The sequence below is a fragment of the Xyrauchen texanus genome, chromosome 10 (assembly GCF_025860055.1).
Source record: "Xyrauchen texanus isolate HMW12.3.18 chromosome 10, RBS_HiC_50CHRs, whole genome shotgun sequence".
Lineage (NCBI taxonomy): Eukaryota > Metazoa > Chordata > Actinopteri > Cypriniformes > Catostomidae > Xyrauchen > Xyrauchen texanus.
The window spans coordinates 32,289,998-32,308,783 of record NC_068285.1 but is presented as its reverse complement, the minus strand read 5'-3'; the positions used below and the strand labels follow the sequence as shown (position 1 = coordinate 32,308,783).

At 42.3% G+C, this 18,786-nt stretch overlaps 1 long non-coding RNA gene across 1 annotated transcript in view; it reads right to left on the bottom strand.

Moving 5' to 3' along the window:
- The window catches only part of LOC127651052 (uncharacterized), a 29,861-nt gene extending 12,782 nt beyond the window's left edge, over positions 1-17,079 (bottom strand). Inside the window, exons 1-2 of the long non-coding RNA XR_007971498.1 lie at positions 16,986-17,079; positions 16,827-16,897 (exon numbers count right to left, since the gene is read on the bottom strand). This is a non-coding gene — a long non-coding RNA (uncharacterized LOC127651052). The remainder of the gene's footprint in view (positions 1-16,826; positions 16,898-16,985) is intronic.
- Between the last annotated feature and the right edge of the window lie 1,707 nt (positions 17,080-18,786).

Below are 18,786 nucleotides of genomic sequence, written 5' to 3'. Positions count from 1 at the left end.
TTAAACTGTTTGAGTGTATATATAACATATATTGTGTAACATATTCATATATATCTATATTTAGTTATTTATTATTTTTTTTTTTTATGATGAGGAGGAGGGCATGGCCGGGCCATGAGGATGCACCCCCGGCACTGAGATGCCTAATGAAATGCCTAAGATGCCGCCGAAACCCGGGAAAGGAGGAAGAGCATGCTGTCCGAGAGAACTCGCCGCTGTCGTCCGCCAGGAGATGGAGGAGCCTGCTGCCATTTGCCAGGAGATGGAGGAGCCACTGCTGTCTACCAGGAGGCAGAGGAGCCCACCAGGTGGTGGAGGAACCGCTGCCATCTGCCAGGGGACAGAGGAGCCGCTGCCAGCCGCTTGGAGGCACAGGAGCCCGCTGCCATGCGCCAGGGGGAGGAGCAGCAGCTGAGGACTGCAGAATAAGAGTGTTTTCTTTTCTCTCTCTCTCTCTCTGGCTCTCTCACTCACTTTCTCTCTCCCCTTTCCCTCCCCTCATCCTACTCAGGTTCCTAGGAGGTGGGAAAACCAGCTGATGGCGGAATGGTCTGAGGGGGCTACTCTTCCCCTCCAGGAAAGGAGGAAGGGAGGAAGGGAGTAAGTCAGGCCGGAAGTTTCCCCGGCCTGAATCAGGCATTGGGGGTTTATGATGAGGAGGAGGGCGTGGCTGGGCCGTGAGGATGCCGATAAAGGAGGCTTCCCGCTTCCTCCTTTTCAAGATGAACAGAGATCCTTAATTAAATATATATATATATATATATTGTGGCAGGGTGAATAAGGGACAGACACAGTGGGTGTGGCGTCAAGCAGGCAGGGTAGTCCATAGGAAGGCCCAGGCATGATCTGGTCAATCATCCGCTCACACTCCCCTCTAAGGTCCACGGCATGAGGGGCGGCAGCATCACTGGTGGCCAGGTTTTCCAGGCCCGCAGCAAGCATGAGGGGAAGGTGGCACGGCATCTAGCCCATCGACAGCAACGTGAGCGGTGACTCTTCAACTCGTCCGAGGGTCCGAAGAACGGGTCCGGCAGCAGACCATCTCATCAGCTCCGAACACTCCCAGCTCTGGTCCGGGGCTTGGCCGGCTCCCCGAGAAGAGGTGCGTACTGCGTTTTAAAAACAGCGGTGATGAAGCATTATTCCCATTAGGTGTGCGTCATCCACCGCTGACAAAACGAGGCTTATTAAATTCGCACCTCTTCTCTCTCTACCAACTAACTCCCTGGAGCCTGGATGAAGGGCGGACCTAAGAGGTGGGGCTATGATGATGAGCTGAAGGGGTGGCTCAATATATATATTTTCAGTTTTTGCACATATATAAAAAGATATATGCTTGTGAAACAAAAATTTTTTTTGAAATACAAATCATTGTTTTGGTCTACAGAACCATTACAGAAATGTGTATAAACATGTAAGACATGCTTGGTGCAGAACATTATCACTTGATGACCATACGCTACACGGATGGGTTTAGCCATTGTGCACCCTCTCCGTGTTTACATCAGCGTCTCCTGCGTGTTTATATACGCGACCTCCCGAGAATGATGACGGGTGAGAATGCCGAGATTGGGCACACCGCTGGGAGTTCGGGCTCCACTGTAGCCATGGGCCCAGGGCTTAAGCCCCAGTATACGACCCTAAATTAACTATTGCCTTAATGAATGCTAGTGTGGTTTTATTTTGTACTTTTGTTCTACAAACAGCCACTAAAAATAATAGTAATTGTGGAATTTTTATGTGTAGGATAAAAAAATAAAAAAAACATAAATATCTAGCCTTGGTCTCCCCTACATGCAGCAAATTCATGCGGTAAACTGTAAATCAGCTTTGATTAACAAAATTTGTGCGAATTTGTACAAATATTCTGTTGAGAGATTTTGGGGTTTAATTCACAGCAATAGTGTCAAAATCTGTACTTTAGGACAAATGGATCAAGCTGCGTTGTCTACACACATGGAAGAGTGAAATACTGTATGATATGTGCCATCCAAGACAGTACTGAGACAAATCTGTTACAGTACACAGTGTGGGAATCTGCATGTGTGGATGATGTCTATTATGGAGCCTCTCCAAATGTCTCTCAACAGTCATTGGTCGCGCAGTGAATCGAATGTGCCAAAGTCATTTTGACATTTTAAATTGCACTGAGATGAAACAATATCACAGTTTCAGATTTCAATTTGAGGCCCTAGGGGGATATTGTTTCAAACCATTACTCCTCATCATGCCTGAAATTGCTCTCCTCATTGTGTGCCATGCCACCATCAGAGCCCATGCGTTGGAGAGCTTTGAGACAGACCAGTCCGCCGCTGCACTAAATGCACTGGCATTAAGCAGTCACTAAATACAGCGGCGCAGCCTTCTGACACTTGAGTAATCCTCCCCACTGACTTTGTTGAATACTCTCTACAGTAACCCCAGTGTACTGATGAGCCTGGTGCACCAATTTATCTATCCAGAGTCAGACAGTGTGGAACTTTTTGAATTAGAGAACTGGCGGAATCATGCGGCTTTAATCGGCTCTCGCAGCACTAGTGTGCACAGGGAGTCACGCGTGTTTCCGTAGGAGGCAAATGATCTTGCATGTGTCCCCCGCTAACCTCAATACTCTTTCCCTGGGACGGGCGATGATCTATCTGTACTTATTATTCCTCCACCCTCCGGTGGCACGAGATGAATCAAACCTGTCTATCGTGTCTCATGTGGGGGCGACTGTGTTTGTTTATATCGATCAGCGGCATATGTGACAGCTGTTGATGTGGCCTGGAGCCTGCCGCTTTCACTCCTGCTTGCCTTGGCAACTTTACAGTTGGCAGGGACAGCCGTGAACGCACACATGGCAAATCAATATAAACAAATGCTCAAGCAGATCGAGAGTAATGCATTTTGCCTATGTTGCCTGTTGGGAGAATAAAACAAAGAACAAATTCATTTTAATAATGTAAGGGCCCCTCTACCCCTAACAACAGCACAGTCAGAGTGGTCTTGAATTTTCCTGCAATTTAGAGATTTATGACATCTGAAACCTGAGCATAGTGCAGAAGCCCACTGAGCAGCCTGCTGGTTAATGGTGAGAACAAAACGAAGCATCTGGCCATAGGTGGTAACCATTTATGGGTGTTAATTTGTGTTACCACTGTTTATAAAGTTCAAGGATAATTAGCACAGGGGTCAAGTCACAACAGAAATTAGTGAGTCAAGGGATTTCTCTGATCTCACAAATTTGTCTGGAATCTTCCACCCATAGAGAGTCATGGGTGTCAGGTGATTAGGGAAATGCTTCAACATTTCTGATGCAGATGTTGGGTATGCCCATGTGCATGTGCAGAATTTATAAACTACCATGTTGTATAATTTTGATTTGTTTGTTCGTTTCAGAACCAACATTTTATACTCTACATCAAATTCCTACCAAAATCACACATCAAAAGGATTAATCCTACCATAGCCCCAACAATATGCAACATTACATGACTAACCATTTCAAAAGTGCATGAACAACAACTGTAGTGTGCTTTTCCAGTCTAATGCATGGAACACTTATAATGCCAAATATTAAATTAGTAGTGTCCTAGCCATATTACTAAGTGCCAAAATACTGTAAAGTTTGATTGGATGCATGACCTTTGACCTCAACAACAAAAGTCATGGGAAGCAATTTGTCCTTAATTTTAAATGTTTATAAGCCTAACAAGGCATGGGTATATAATTAATTGCATTTTATTGTTTGCATTTAGCATTGTTTTTCCTTGCAGTCTGTGTGTGACCTATAAGTACAGACCTGCTATCCAATTTTGGGTCACGACCCACCAGTTGAGAAGCAGACATATGTAAAGCAATGCTTTAGGCTAAATCACTGCCTGAGAATGGCTTTGCTTTGGAGTTGGACTTGCCAGTATAAACAGTACGACTGATCTGTTCAGTGTGTTGATGAGGGACGCCAGCAGCTGCACCTGTGTAAACAGAACACTCTCTCCCCAAGGAGCTGAGCTGCACAGCTGCAGGACAGCCGCCCATCAGTGCCAGAGGAGACTGTGGAAAAGTCTCAACTCTGACCGTACATATACAGATACCAAACTAACTACTACCCAATCTAGGTTAAAGTGTCAAACATTCCTAATGAGAACTGTCTTAAGTTCAGCAAGTCGTTTAGAAGTATGGTAATATGAAGCACCTGGTGCATGGCCAGAGCAAAGCCAGTTTCACAGTGACTGATGAGATTCAAGTGATTAAGTGTTTGCTGAAGCATATTAGACACAGAAACAAATGTACTTTAAACACTGTTAATTCAATAAGTCAGTTTCACAGGTCACAGAACATTCTCTGAATTTCTCAGGAAAAAAATAGTTCACAGACTCTGATTTCATCCAAAGTGTCTTGATCTTTCTCAGAGTCTGGAGTCTATGTCAAGGTCGGGTCATTGACTAATCCCCAAATTTAGATAAGACAGTCAACACTCTGGGATTTCTAGAAAATAGGAATTAGCATTCTGTTATGTAAGATTTATTTCATAAGAGCTCTCTCTCATATTTTGACATTTTAAAAATAATAGGGATTGGTGGATTGATCTCGAAATTTTTTTATTTCTGATACAAATGTTATATCACAAGGAGCAATCATAACAAACATATCAACACTAAGTTTGTTTAAAATAGTGATATTTTAATTTATTACAGTGTGAAAATTAATGCATATCAACATCTTTGGTCAGAAAAGAAGCATCATTTGGAATTATTTCACTCTACTAATTAAAGATAAAGCTATACAATATGTGGCATTTATTATACTAGCTTTTGTGGCATTTCTAATAACTTTGTTTTAAAATTAAAAGTTGCTAAATGATTTGTCATGTTATGTAAATGTTATTAATAAATTGTAAAAACAGAGGTCTGACAAAAAGGGTCTGTCACAAAAATGGAAAAAAACATTCCATTGAAAATTGTATATCACTATTGAAATCTATATCAATAGACCTTGGTATCGGATAAAGAAGGAAATACATTTTTCTGGTCATTCCTACCAAATTAATTGAAAGAAATGTGACAAGTTTAACCCAGCTACTTCATGTTTTTGATTAAGTTTATCTGAGAACTGCTTCAGTGTAGCAGGGCTTAGTGCAGAGATAAGGACAAACTTCAGTGTAAGATATGCAGTTATCAGTGCATAAGGCATTTATGAGTCTGTGCATGCCATAAGCCCAAATTCATTTAGTGGCTATCAGTGCTGAACACTACTTGCCAAGAAGGAGCTTCTGTATAACAGTGATAAGCAAAGAAATACACCATAGACTTCAGGCATGGAATAAGAGGAGAGATAAATAAATATCAATTAGTGTGTGTGTGTGTCTGTGGGCAGGTTTAAGTGGTTTACAAGGACTTTTTTTTAGGTTAAAAACTGGTAATTACAAGGGTGTTATGCTATAAATGTGGTTTATGAGGACATTTCTAGTGTCCCCATAATTAAAATAGCTTAAAAAACATACTAAACGATATTTTATTGAAAATGTAAAAATGCAGAAAGTTTTTTATGAGGGTTATGTTTAGGGGTAGGTTAGGGGATAAATATCAATTTATAGTTCGTACAGTATAAAAACCATTATGTCTATGGAGAGTTCTTATAATGATAGCTGTACCAATATGTGTGTGTGTTTGGGGAATGGGCAAGTTAACTGCACTGATTTATCTAATACCTGCATGTAATAGTAGCTCAATTAATGTCAGTATGTTTTTTATTTTGCTTAAATTTGTTCCAGAGACTACTTTGAAAAGAATCTTAATGAATAAGTCAGGCATTTTCAACATACAATTAGTTATTCTATATGAAACCTTTCAACAACAGTGCTTTCATTCTTTCCTCTTGCTTTTTTTTTTATAAAAAAAAATAAAAAATAGGAAATGAACAAATGTGAACAAATTCATTGAACAAACTTGGATACTCATTCTATATTTATTAGTGCAATACAAATAACTGATGTATGTCAGAAAAGAAATATCACACAAGCAAGTGCTGTATAGTATGGCCCTTATCAGCACGGCTGTAATTCATCCGCAGGGAACCACAGCGAGATTGTGAGTGTGGTATTGCTTTACTAAAACAGTTCAATGAACAAGTAAATAAATAAATTAGGAAGAACAAAGAACTGTCACACAAAAACACACTTGTGCATGCAACTACTTTCCTCCACCATGGATCAGGATCTGCATTGCTAGTTCAAAAGATGCACACAAGCCTCCATTACTAAATCGAAAATGTCTATTTGGACAAGCAATGATGGCTTGGGCTTTTCTTTGGAGAAACAGGGATGTGTGTGTGAGCTATAGTTGTTTAACTCTATTCTTCAAGTGTAGTGTTACTCAGCTTGCTGAAGATAATGGAATTTTTATTCAATAAATCCTATATTCTCTGTGTAAAAATATCCATCCGAGTGGGGTCCTTGTGGGGAAACGTCTAGGTTACAGATGTAACCTCCGTTCCCTGATGGAGGGAACGAGACACTGTGTCGAAGAAGCGGCACTAGGGTCTCTAGGGAACCGAATATACCTCTATAAAAGGCCAATGAGAAGTTGGCAGACAGAATTTGCATGTCCCGCCCCCGGACATATGGGTTTAAAGGCGGGGAAATGCGTCTGTTTCATTCAGGATTTTTCTGGTCTCAACATCTCGTTCCCTCCATCAGGGAACGGAGGTTACATCCGTAACCTAGACATTCCCCGTCTGTTGCTCACTTCAACGTTGTGTCGAAGAAGCGACACTAGGGGTCCAATTTAAATCACGACATGCGCTGAGCCGTGTACGTGTACTGCTGACACAGGAGCGGGCAGGTACTTGATGTGCCAAAACGACCAGCTGTATCAGGTTGCACGTACCCTTCCCCCATTGCCCCATAAAGTCATCAGAATCCTTATAGTTACCCTAGACAGGGGAACAAGTCGACGCTTGCCAACCTGGGAACGGGCCCGCAAGGTGGGGGGGGCACGGCCTGGGTGCGATAGGCCAATGAAATGGTGTCCACCACCCAGTGGGAGATAATCTGTTTGGAGACAGCGTTCCCTTTCCGCTGTCCACCAAAGCAGACAAAGAGCTGCTCAGAACGTCTAAAGCTCTGGGTGCGGTCCAAATAGGTACGCAAAGCACGTACCAGACACAGCAACGAAGGGGCTGGATCTGCCTCCTCCCGGGGCAGCGCTTGCAGGTTCATTACCTGGTCTCTGAAGGGCATGGTAGGAAACTTGGGCACGTAGCCCTGCCGTGGTCTTAGGATCACATGTGTGTTTTCCGGACCGAACTCCAGGCAAGTCTCGCTGACAGAGAACGCTTGCAGGTCCCCGACCCTCTTGATGGAGACAAGCGCGATCAGCAGGGCCGTCTTTAGGGAGAATCCACGCAGGACTTTAAAAGCTATGAAATAGCTTAAGTAGGCATTAATAAAGCATGATCTTGCTTTGGTTTATATTTCAGCATTATATATAATGTCCTTGTGGGACATTTTCATGTTTCCACTTCAAAAATTTAAATTCTCATTATTTACTAATTATCGTGTATGACTTTCTTTCATCTGCTGAACTCAAATGAAGATTTTTTTGAAGAATTTCTCAGCTCTGTAGGTCCCTACAATGCAAGTGAATGGGTGGCAACATTTTAAAGCTAAACAAAATCACATAAATCAGAATAAAAGTAATCCATAAGACTCCAGTGGTTAAATCAATATCTTCAGAAGCGATGTGATAGGTGTGGATGAGAAACAGATCTCTTTAACATTCTACTTCTTTTGTTTTTGGCGATTCACATTCTTCTCTGCATATTGCCCACTGCTGGGCAGATATGGAAATAACTACTGGAGTCTAATGGCTTAATTTTATGCTGCATTTATGTGCTTTTTGGAGCATAAAAATGTTGGCCTACAGAGCAAACTATTCTTCTACAAATCTTAATTTGTGTTCTGCAGAAGAAAGGAAGTCATACACATCTGGGATGGCGTGAGGGTGAATAAATGATGAGAGAATTTCCATTTTTGGGTGAACTATACCTTTAAAGTGATAGCTCAGCCATACTTTAATATTCGGTCATATTTTCCCAACACTCATGTTGTTCCAAACACTTGTTACCTTCTGTATTATGTGGAACACAAAAGATGTTAGACAGAATGGTAGAGACTGACAGTCTCCGTCACCATTCACTTTCAAAATATGGAGAAAAAAAACATTCACTGAATGTAAATAGTGACTCAGGCAAATGATACCAAACATGGGTATTGGAAAGATGGCGCCGATTGACATGGCATGCCGTCAGCTCCTCTGCTATTTTCGTTTGTTTCTTGGTTTGTTTGTGTTTATACATTTTGCGTCTTTAATAAGTTAAAATGAGGCCACATCGTTAATATACGATCGCCAAATGCTGCTTAATAGATCTACTATACCGCTTTACTCCACCAAGGATACGACTGGTCCGAGTTTCAGCCTACCACCTCCACCCCTCTTGATGAACATACCTCTATGGTTGCGCCGGGTGCCGTGTGCGTTTTCCTGGAGGAAGCGGCGTAGGAGGAGAGGAAAGCGTGGGGGCATTGCTGTTAGGCTAAGATTTTGCCTGGCCTCCTCTCGATTGGTCTGTCAACCTCGTCTGGATGCTGTGTGGCCGGAGTTGGATCGCGGCCTCTACATCTCAAGGCGCTCTCTGGAAATTCCTTATCAATGGATTGTACATTTGTCAGCGGTTTCGTCAGTGCCGTCTCGCCGTCGCCGCTCACCGCGTCTTCGGCGCGGTGGGGTGGATTATCATCATCTTCGTCCACTCTACCGGGCACCGCACATCGTCTCGCAACAGGTCTGTGACTCATCTTCGATTAAAATGGCTTTAGTAAATTCAAGGTCGCTGGGAAACAAGACGTTTATTTTTAACGACTTTATAAACTCTGGCGACTTAGATTTTTTATTTGTGACTGAGACCTGGCTGTCTGTTGGAGATAATAGTCCTTTCTCTGAACTTACCCCTCCTAATTATAATTTTTTTAATTCACCCCGTTTGTCTGGCCAGGGTGGAGGACTGGAATCAGTTTTTATTGCCGAATCATAGAAACTGACATTTTCACAAGTTTTGAAGTTCAAATTTTTGCATTGGACTCGATGAACTCGTTGGTGGTGGCAGTGGTTTATCGCCCACCAAAAACAAATAAAAACTTTATCACCGAGTTCTCAGAATTTCTAGGGGATATTACCCCTAAATTTGATAGAATTTTAATTGTTGGTGATTTTAATATTCATGTTTGTTGTGACTCCACAGTGTTAGTGAAAGAGTTTCTTAGTCTCATAGAGGCGTGTGATTTTGTCCAGTGGGTGAAAGAACCAACACATGCACAGGGTCAAATTTTAGACCTGGTGTTGACACATGGCCTTTCTATTTCAGATGTGCATATAGGTGATTTGAGTTTTTCGGATCACAAGCCTATAATGTTTACTGCTGATATTTGTCACACTACTGAAATTTTTAGACCTGAAAAATGGTCATGTGTTGATTTGCTTTCCTCAGATTATCTTGTAAATGCGTTAAATGTGGACGAGCTTCTTAATACGTTTAATTATTTATGCACTAGTGTTCTAGATATTATTGTGCCTATGAAACTAAGAAAACATAAAAACAAAGCAGAATCATGGCTAAACAGCAATACCCGTAGAGTCCTCAACTTTGTGTGAAAACTTTGATTTTAAGGATAAAATAGATACAATTAGACAGTCCATCATTCCTTGTACTGATGACCCTGTTGATTTTTTAATTCCCACTAAGCTTTTAAACTCATTTGAGCCGATCACATTGCTGGGTTTAATGGATTCAGTTGCTAAGCTGAAGCCTACCACCTCTGCATGTGATATTGTTCCGACACAATTTTTTAAATTGGTACTTGATTGTGTTGGGGATTGGATTCTAACAATTATAAATAGGAGCATTCTTTCTGGGTGTTACGAATGAGGCAGCGAGGAGAGAGGATCTAAATGCAGGACTTCTTTATTAAATGAACAAACAAATAAACAAAGGAAAAACCCTCAATGGGGAAATAAACACAGAGAACTAGGGCAAGGAACACAGACCAGGCTTGAACTACATTCAACGAACGACAAGGAGTGAACAAAATGCAGAGCTTAAATAACCAGGGAGTGATGACTGAATTAGACACAGGTGAGAACAATGGACAAAATGGCAGTGGTGATGGCAAGTGGATTCTGGGAAGTGTAGTACATTTAACAATGACAAGTGAAACCCAGGCAGACAACAAGGGAATGGTGACGTAGCCCCCCCTCAAAGGAGCGGCTTCCAGACGCTCCTCAGAGAAAAAATAAATGAAAAAAAATATATAAAATAAATAAAATATCGTCCAAGGAGTGAGGGGGAAGCAAACAGACAGACCAGAGGAGCACAAGGGGCAAACAGACAGACCAAGGGATTACAAGGGGAAAACAGGCAGTCCAAGGGGCACAAACGGCAGAGAGGCAGTCCAAGGAGGCACAGGGAGCAGACAGGCAGTCCAAGGAGGCACAAAGGGCAAGGACAGGTTCAGGTGGTCTGGGAGCTGGCCACCGGGCAAGGATAGGTTCAGGAGGCCTGGGAGCTGGCCACAGGGCAAGGACAGGTTTGGGGGACCTGGGAGGAGGCCACTGGACAGGGACCGGGTCAGGAGGCCTGGGAAGAGGCCACAGGACAGGGACCGGGTCAGGAGGCCTGGGAAGAGGCCACAGGGCAAGGACAGGTTCAGGAGGCCTGGGAAGAGGCCACAGGGCAAGGACAGGTTCAGGAGGCCGAACCAAGGGAGGTGGAGCCGTTGCAGGCGGAGGCGTGGAAGTAGGCGCCATAGGAGGCTCTAGAGGCGAAGACCTGGAAGGCTCTGGAAGCAGAGCCGATGGAGGTGGCACCGTAGGAGGCTCTGGAAGCGGAGCCGATGGAGGTGGCACCGTAGGAGGCTCTGGAAGCGGAGGTCTGGAAGGTTCTGGAGGTGGAGCCGAGGGAGGTGGCACCGTAGGACGCTCCAGAAGCGAAGCCCTGGAAGGCTCGAGAGGCGGAGCCCTGGAAGGCTCGAGAGGCGGAGCCCTGGAAGGCTCGAGAGGCGGAGCCCTGGAAGGCTCGGGGGGTACTGGCTCGTGGACGGTCGAGGCTACAGGCGCTGGCTCAGGGACGGTCGAGGCCACAGGCACTGGCTCAGGGACATCGGAGGCTACAGGCGCTGGCTCAGGGACATCGGAGGCTACAGGCGCTGGCTCAGGGACATCGGAGGCTACAGGCGCTGGCTCAGGGACATCGGAGGCTACAGGCGCTGGCTCAGGGACATCGGAGGCTACAGGCATTGGCTGGTTGGCCGTGGTTAGCGGAGGCTGGAGAACAGAGGCCTTTCTTCTCCTCCTCCTCCGGGCGGATGAAGTTAGCAGCGCTGGTTCATTGACCACGGCAGGCGTGGGGGTTGGCTCACTCACCGTGGCTGGCGAGGAAAGCCCAGAGGCGGGAGCTGGGATCTGGAGAGGTGGTTCCCCGGCAGCGAACTCCTCCAAGATGAGTCCCACGTACTCCCGCCAGGTGCAGTCTCCGGGAGTTCCCACCACAGGTGTTTGGGAACACCGAACCGGTACGCCACCTTCAGAGTGTGGTCATCCCGGCTGGTGCAACTGGCCAAATTAACAAATTTACCTTTCATTGCAAAAATCTTAGAGAATGCTGTATCTGTGCAATTGCAGAGCTTTCTGGAAACAAACAATATTGCAGAAAAATTTCAATCTGGTTTTAGGAAAAAACATAGTACTGAGTCAGCAATTCTAAGAGTTTTAAATGATATTTTATTTTTCGTTGACTCTGGGAACTCAGCAATTTTGGTGCTATTAGATTTGAGTGCGGCATTTGATACAGTTGATCATGACATTCTTTTATTGCGTCTTGAAAAGTGTGTGGGCATTCAAGGAACTGCCCTTAGCTGGTTCCGATCTTACCTTAGTAATAGAACCTTTTCAGTGGGTATTGGTCGTGCTGTATCATCTGTAGCACAAGTTAACCATGGTGTTCCTCAAGGGTCTATTCTGGCTCCCATTTTATTTTCACTATACATGCTACCACTAGGCTCAATTTTTAGGAAGCATGGAGTGTCTTTTCATTTTTATGCAGATGACACCCAAATCTATCTCCCTTTGAAACGAAATGACAAGCAAGGCCTAGAAACTTTGCTTGCCTGTTTAACTGATGTACGATCTTGGATGTCCTTGAATTTCTTGCACTTAAATGAGAGTAAGACTGATGCAATTGTTTTTGGCCCCTCTGTGGGTAAAGCAAACCTGACTACTGACTACGATTATTTAAACTCTTATATCAAACCCACTGTGAAAAATTTGGGAGTTCTTTTTGTTTAATCTCTCAAGTTTGACCAACAAATAAATTCTGTAGTGAAGTCTTGTTTTTTCCATCTTAAACTTCTGTCCAAAGTTAAAACTTTTCTATCTTTTAATGATCTTAAAACTGTCACACATGCTTTTGTTTTATCTCGTTTGGACTACTGTAATTCACTATATATTGGATTACCCCAATCCTCCATGTCACGGCTTCAGATGGTCCAAAATGCCGCAGCCAGGTTTTTAACTGGGGTTCAGTAGACGAGAACACATTACTCCGATATTATTGTCTTTAAATTGGTTGCCAGTGTGTTATAGAGTTGAATTTAAAATTTTGCTGCTAGTTTTTAAGGCTTTGACTGGTCTGGCACCATCCTATCTGTCAGATCTTGTAAATGTAAAAAAGTCAACAAGAGGCTTGCGATCCTCAGACAGCATTATACTGTCATATCCCAGATCGAGATTGAAGTTGCGAGGTGATCGTGCGTTTTCAGTGGCCGGTCCTAGGATATGGAACAGTCTTCCTTTATCTGTGAGGTCTGCAACGTCTGTACATGATTTTAAATCTAAGCTACAGGCTTATCTTTTATCTCTTGCATTTCATTCATAACTTTGGTTTCGCTAAACCCTAACCTAGTGTTTTATTGTCTGTTACTGTATTGTGTGTGGTTTGTTTTATACTTCTTCATTTGTACAGCACAGTGGTCAACTTCTGTTGTGTTTATTTGTGCTTTATAAATAAATAAATGAATAAATGAAACATTCTGTCTAAAATCTCCTTATTGTGTTGCATTAAAGAAAGAAAGTCATACATGTTGGGAATAACATGATGGTGAATGATGACACAATTTCCATTAATACTAATAATTAATTCTGTAATACATGTTCAATGTGTATTATGTAATGGAATATAGGGGAGTTAATGTCCATTATATAATTTGTGAAATGCTCACTACTTGAGTTCTCTTTTAATTGGATAATTCTTTATGTTAGTACTTTTACTTGTACTTGAGTAATTATTTTTTGAAAAATTTTAATTGTACTTTTACTTGAGTTGACTTGTCATGCTACCGGGTTGAAAATAAGTAATGGATTCAGTCTACACCTCAGGGTAGCCACAGTGTTTCTGTACCTGGACTGGTAATGGATGCACTATATAGCAACAGCAAGGTCATTGGGAACCAATGAACACACAAACTAAAAAAATTAAGTTGCTTTGAATTAATTTGTTTACAAAATGTATAAATCTGAATGTAAGGCACTGTGGCCTATAGTGTCATGGAATTAAAAAAAATTAAATAAAAATTATGCTTGACTAAATTTCGCTCATCTCACATAACGTTGCATACTAGCGGATTGTGGAAGCTGTCCAAGTCATTTCTCCTCTGCCTGCACTCTTTGTAATATTGCAATTAAGGACCACTGTCGGGAGGAAGACAGAGAGAGAGCGAGATAGTCCTGATGAGTTCTCTAGAGAAACTGTGTGCCTGTCATTAGCAAAGCATTCTCCCTGTGGGTTTTTAGTGATTTACCATGACTAATGGTTGGTGGGGGGGAAATCACTTTAAATTAAAACTAGGATTGGTAATAAATGCAAATTCAAATAATGCTCTGCACTCAGTGAAGATAAAATATGTGAAATGTGCATGTTTCTCTTGTACTTGCTCGACCAATTGTCTAGTGTTTCCCTTATGCAGCCTAAAATCAGCTAAGATGCACAGCCAAAGGTGCGAACAGCCCTCCGGTTGCATTTTGTTTTAAATTTCTTGTACGATTAAAGAATATAAAATTGATTTTGCTAAATCTTTGCTGAGAAATCTCTAATCAATTCTAAATAAAGACCTGTCTTTTGTCCTGATTTGTCTTCCATGTCTGGTTATTTTCTGAGGGCAAACTGTTCCACATTTCATATAAGGTCTACACCTAAGGTGGCTCAGTGGTTGAGGCTCAGGGTTACTGACCAGAAGGTCGGGGATTCAAGCCCCAGCACCACCAAGATGCCACTGTTGGGCCCTTGAGCAAGGCACTTAACTCCAGGTTGCTCTGGGGGGGATTGTCCCTGTAATAAGTGCACTGTAAGTCGCTTTGGATAAAAGCGTCTGCCAAATGCATAAATGTAAATAAGGATGGATTCAGTGCTGCAGAATCGTGTGGATTTTATTAGATACTTCTGTTAAAATATGGATTCTATGGACTAAACTTGTCTTGTTTGACATAATGTAAATATCTCTGTTTAAACACAATCGGTTTGCCAGAGAAAACCAGACAGTTTATACAGCAGTAATGCCCAAAGATACAAGTAAATCATTGATTTTCCATTCCAAAGAATGTACTGTATTAGAGCTTAACCTCTCTGAATTAATCACCACAGATTGGGTGCTGCATGCAAATGAAAAAATTTATTATGCAAAACACATGCTAAATAAGCATTCTAAAGTCTCTCCCTCAGTGAAGATGACAAGCTTTTTTAAATATTTGAGAAGAAAAACTTTCCCCCAGAGTTTCCCCAGAGTCTGTGTGCTATGCGGAAAGCTATATGTTGTATATGGTAGATTAATATATGTTGTATATTGTAGATTAATTTTCAAATAACTCTTTGACTACTGAATCAGTAGTTACAGCACACAGGGACAAAAACATTTCTGCTCCACTCTCTTGATGTCATAAACTTGTCAACATTAAAATTAAGGACAATCATGTTACATTGCACCAGGCATGTACAAAAGGCCATTACAGGTCATTACATTTTCATCTGCAAATTTCAAAAGTGGTGTTAAATTTGCTCTGTATCAGTGTTCTTTACTGAGTAAATATTGTGTTAAACAAGCTCATTATAAGCAGATTAGATCTATTAGTTACCGCTGTGCTGCTCTCAAATCAGCTGCCCATAGGAGAGCTGAAAATCATTTTAAACTTCAATAAGTTACAAGCAGTGGCAAGCCTCTCCATAATCCACGCTGCCCCAGGCAGCAATAAGACTGGATGCAATTATGCAGGCAAAATACAGCACAAACAAAAGAAATGGAAATTACTTTTAAATAAAACAAAAAAGGGGAGAGAGGAGTGGAAGAAACAAGATGGTCTCTTGCTGTCTTTGTCTTTCATTGCAAAATTTCACATTGTGAATTTCAAAACATTGTGTAAAGATTGTGCGGCCCAAACACCTGGGATTGTTAAGGCAAATTAGCCTTCTCCTCGAGATGCTGTAAGCGTCCCTGTAACATCAGTTATATTCACAAAAACTGAATAGAACAAAAAAAAAAAAAACATCATAAACTTTATATTAACCATCTGAAATTGTAAAAATCTGCTTTTTACTTTATAAGGTATCGTTAATCACAGTAATAATGACAGAAGATACATGAATTTCAACAATAGTGACTATTTCAGTAGCAATGACCAATAAACATGTAGAGAGACAGTAATTTGTACAACATTTTATTGTAAAAACTACAGTATTGTCTTTTAAAAACTCTGACTTTATAATTTATAGTTAATACTTGTTGATCAATTATTTATTTATTTTCAGTTTTTTACCATTACAGACATTTTTTAAAGTGTAGGAAGAAAATTAGAAAAGTGGATATTGGATTAGTTTTCAATTTTAACAGACATGCAAGCAGACTCCTCATTGAATGTTTCCATGATCCAGGTTGTTTAAGTTGAAAACATTATTTCTTTAATTATTGATTTATTGATAACACACACACACACACAATTTGCTCATCATACAAAACACTGCTCTTAAATCTAAACTGCAATGTTAAGGTCATACATTATTGCATAGAATAATGGGGGATAGAAAACTGTTGCATTCAACTGATCACAAATTATAGTCAGGAGATTACTGATGTAAAAAAACAGCACCATTAATATTTGAAAAAAAAATTTTTTTTTGATCAAATCTAGACATGTTCCATTTTCAGCAGCCATCACCTTATCCTTGAGTAATCATGCTAAATTGATAATTTTGTTGCCAGTTAACGAAGTAAATATATTGACACTGAACCACGTTTTAGATAGGCTTTATTATTTTCTATTAATTCAGTCAATTGTTTAAATTTCCTTTAAGACCTTCAATGCTCTGAACTGAATGGTTAAACAAATAACAGTTGATAATTTAGTATCACTCAACCTCAAATACTAGATTACACTATTCAGTGCAAGAACTCAACTGAATAGTTAACAAGACAATATCTTTACAGAAATACCAGTAAAGGCTTATAAAGTGTCAATTTCTTGAATTACAAATTATTACACATGTTAGGGCACACTTTCGGGGTGAAACAATACACTTTGAAAGCAGACAAACACGGTAATGGCACCCTACACAAACACAAAACCACATGTCAGCATTTTCATCATGGGCATTCAAGCTCCATTTCACGAAAATCTAAGATAACATACACATGATAATGCTCCTCATCCACATTTGTTTAGAACATACACACTACATCAACAACTTACCAAACTCTTTTATAAAGACTTCGTAATGCTGGTCACGTGCATCGATCAAATATATCCGGTCATCTCGAACTCTAACCACAAAATACACATTATTCACACAGGATAAAACGAACACATCCTATTACACCAGATCAAATGATGATTATTATCTTTACTCACCTAGAACATCGATTAAATCAAGGATGATAATCACTCGACACACAACTGAACCAGTCTCTCATACACTGCTTTAGCTGTCTTTCTCTGTATCGCGCTATTAACACGTCATCAACAGGGACCGCTTTTCTAAAAGGGGAAGTACTCGCTTTCTGTCTTATAAGTTCAAATACCACCCGGCTACAATTTGATACTAGAAAATCACTTGTCATTATATCAAACACAGTTGAAAGCTATTTGGTTCATTAAATGAAGCTTAATATTGTCTTTGTGGGTGTTTCTGAGTTGTCACAGTATGTAATAGACTAGCATGTCTTAATGTCAATATCAGGTCAAAAATGGCAAAAAAGAAACAGCTTTCTCTAGAAACTCATCAGTCAATCATTGTTTTGTGGAATGAAGGCTATACAATGCTCAAAATTGCCCCAAAAAATGGAACATTTCATACAAAGGTGTACACTACAGCCTTCAAAGACAAAGGACAAATGGCTCTAACAAGGGCAGAAAGAGATGTGGAATGCCAGATGTAAAACTAAACAAAAGGATAAGTACATCAGAGTCTCTAGTTTGAAAAATAGATGCTTCACATGAACTGACAGCTTCATTGAATTCTACTCACTCAACACCAGTTTCATGTACAACAGTAAAGAGAAGACTCAGGGGTGCAGGCCTTCTGGGGAGAATTGCAAACCTATGGGAATTCGGCGCCGCCAAACCAGCACGCCCCGCCTGCTCGCCAAGGGCATCCCCCTGCAGCTCTCAGCCACAGCGTGGAGCACTTCGCAGGCGGCATACGCCCCCCGTCTCCAGGACCCCTTCCAGGACCAGGAAAGCTCAGAAGCGCTCCTGAGACGGGCAACCCAGGCAGTCAGACGTTCGCTCCGGAGCTGGTACCAAGACCACTCCGTCCCCGGTGGAGGGCCGGAAGGAGAATCCTGCCGGGTGCGCAGAGCAAGGTAAGTGCTTTGAGTCTTTTCTCAGCACCCAAGCCTAGGGATGCTTTTCTGCCTCCCGACGCGCTATTACCTGCTCCCCCCACCGCGAAGCCCCGCCCGGTACATCAAAAGTGATCGTCCCGTTAGTGCCCCTCGTGCGGAGTTTGGATGCGCGGCTTTTGCTGCCCAACCTGCCCAACCCGTCGCACTGGTTGGCCAGGACCATCCGACTCGGCTACGCGACTCATTTCGCCCGGCTCCTGCCTCATTTAGACGGTATTCGCTCCACTTCTGTATGCAGTGAAAAAGCCAGCGCTATATCAAAACAGAGATCACAACCCTGATTCTCAAAGACCCAGTAGAGCCCGTCCCTCCAGCTGAGATGAAGAATGGTCTCTACCGCCCTTACTTCATCGTACCCAAAAAGATGGCGAGTTGCGACCAATCTTGGACCTGCGAGTTCTCAACCGGGCTTTGCACAGACTCCCGTCCTCTTGCCTCGACACGGCCCTCCCTATGGTTCGCGTTCGACGGCCAGGCATATCAGTACAAGGTCCTCCCCTGCGACTTGTCCCTGCCCCCTCTCATCTTCACAAAGGTCGCAGAGGCAGCACTTGCCCCGCTAAGGGAAGTGGGCATCCGCATACTCAACTACCTCGATGACTGGCTCATCCTGGCTCACTCTTGAGAGTTACTATGCACTCGCAGGGACCAGGTGCTCAGGCACCTCAGCCGTCTAGGGCTTCAGGTCAACTGGGAAAAGAGCAAGCTCACCCCGGTTCAGAGCAGCTCTCTTCAAGCCCGGCAGAGAGGTTCCTCTAAAACAATTCCAGAGGCTCCTGGGGCATATGGCATCCTCAGCCGCGGCC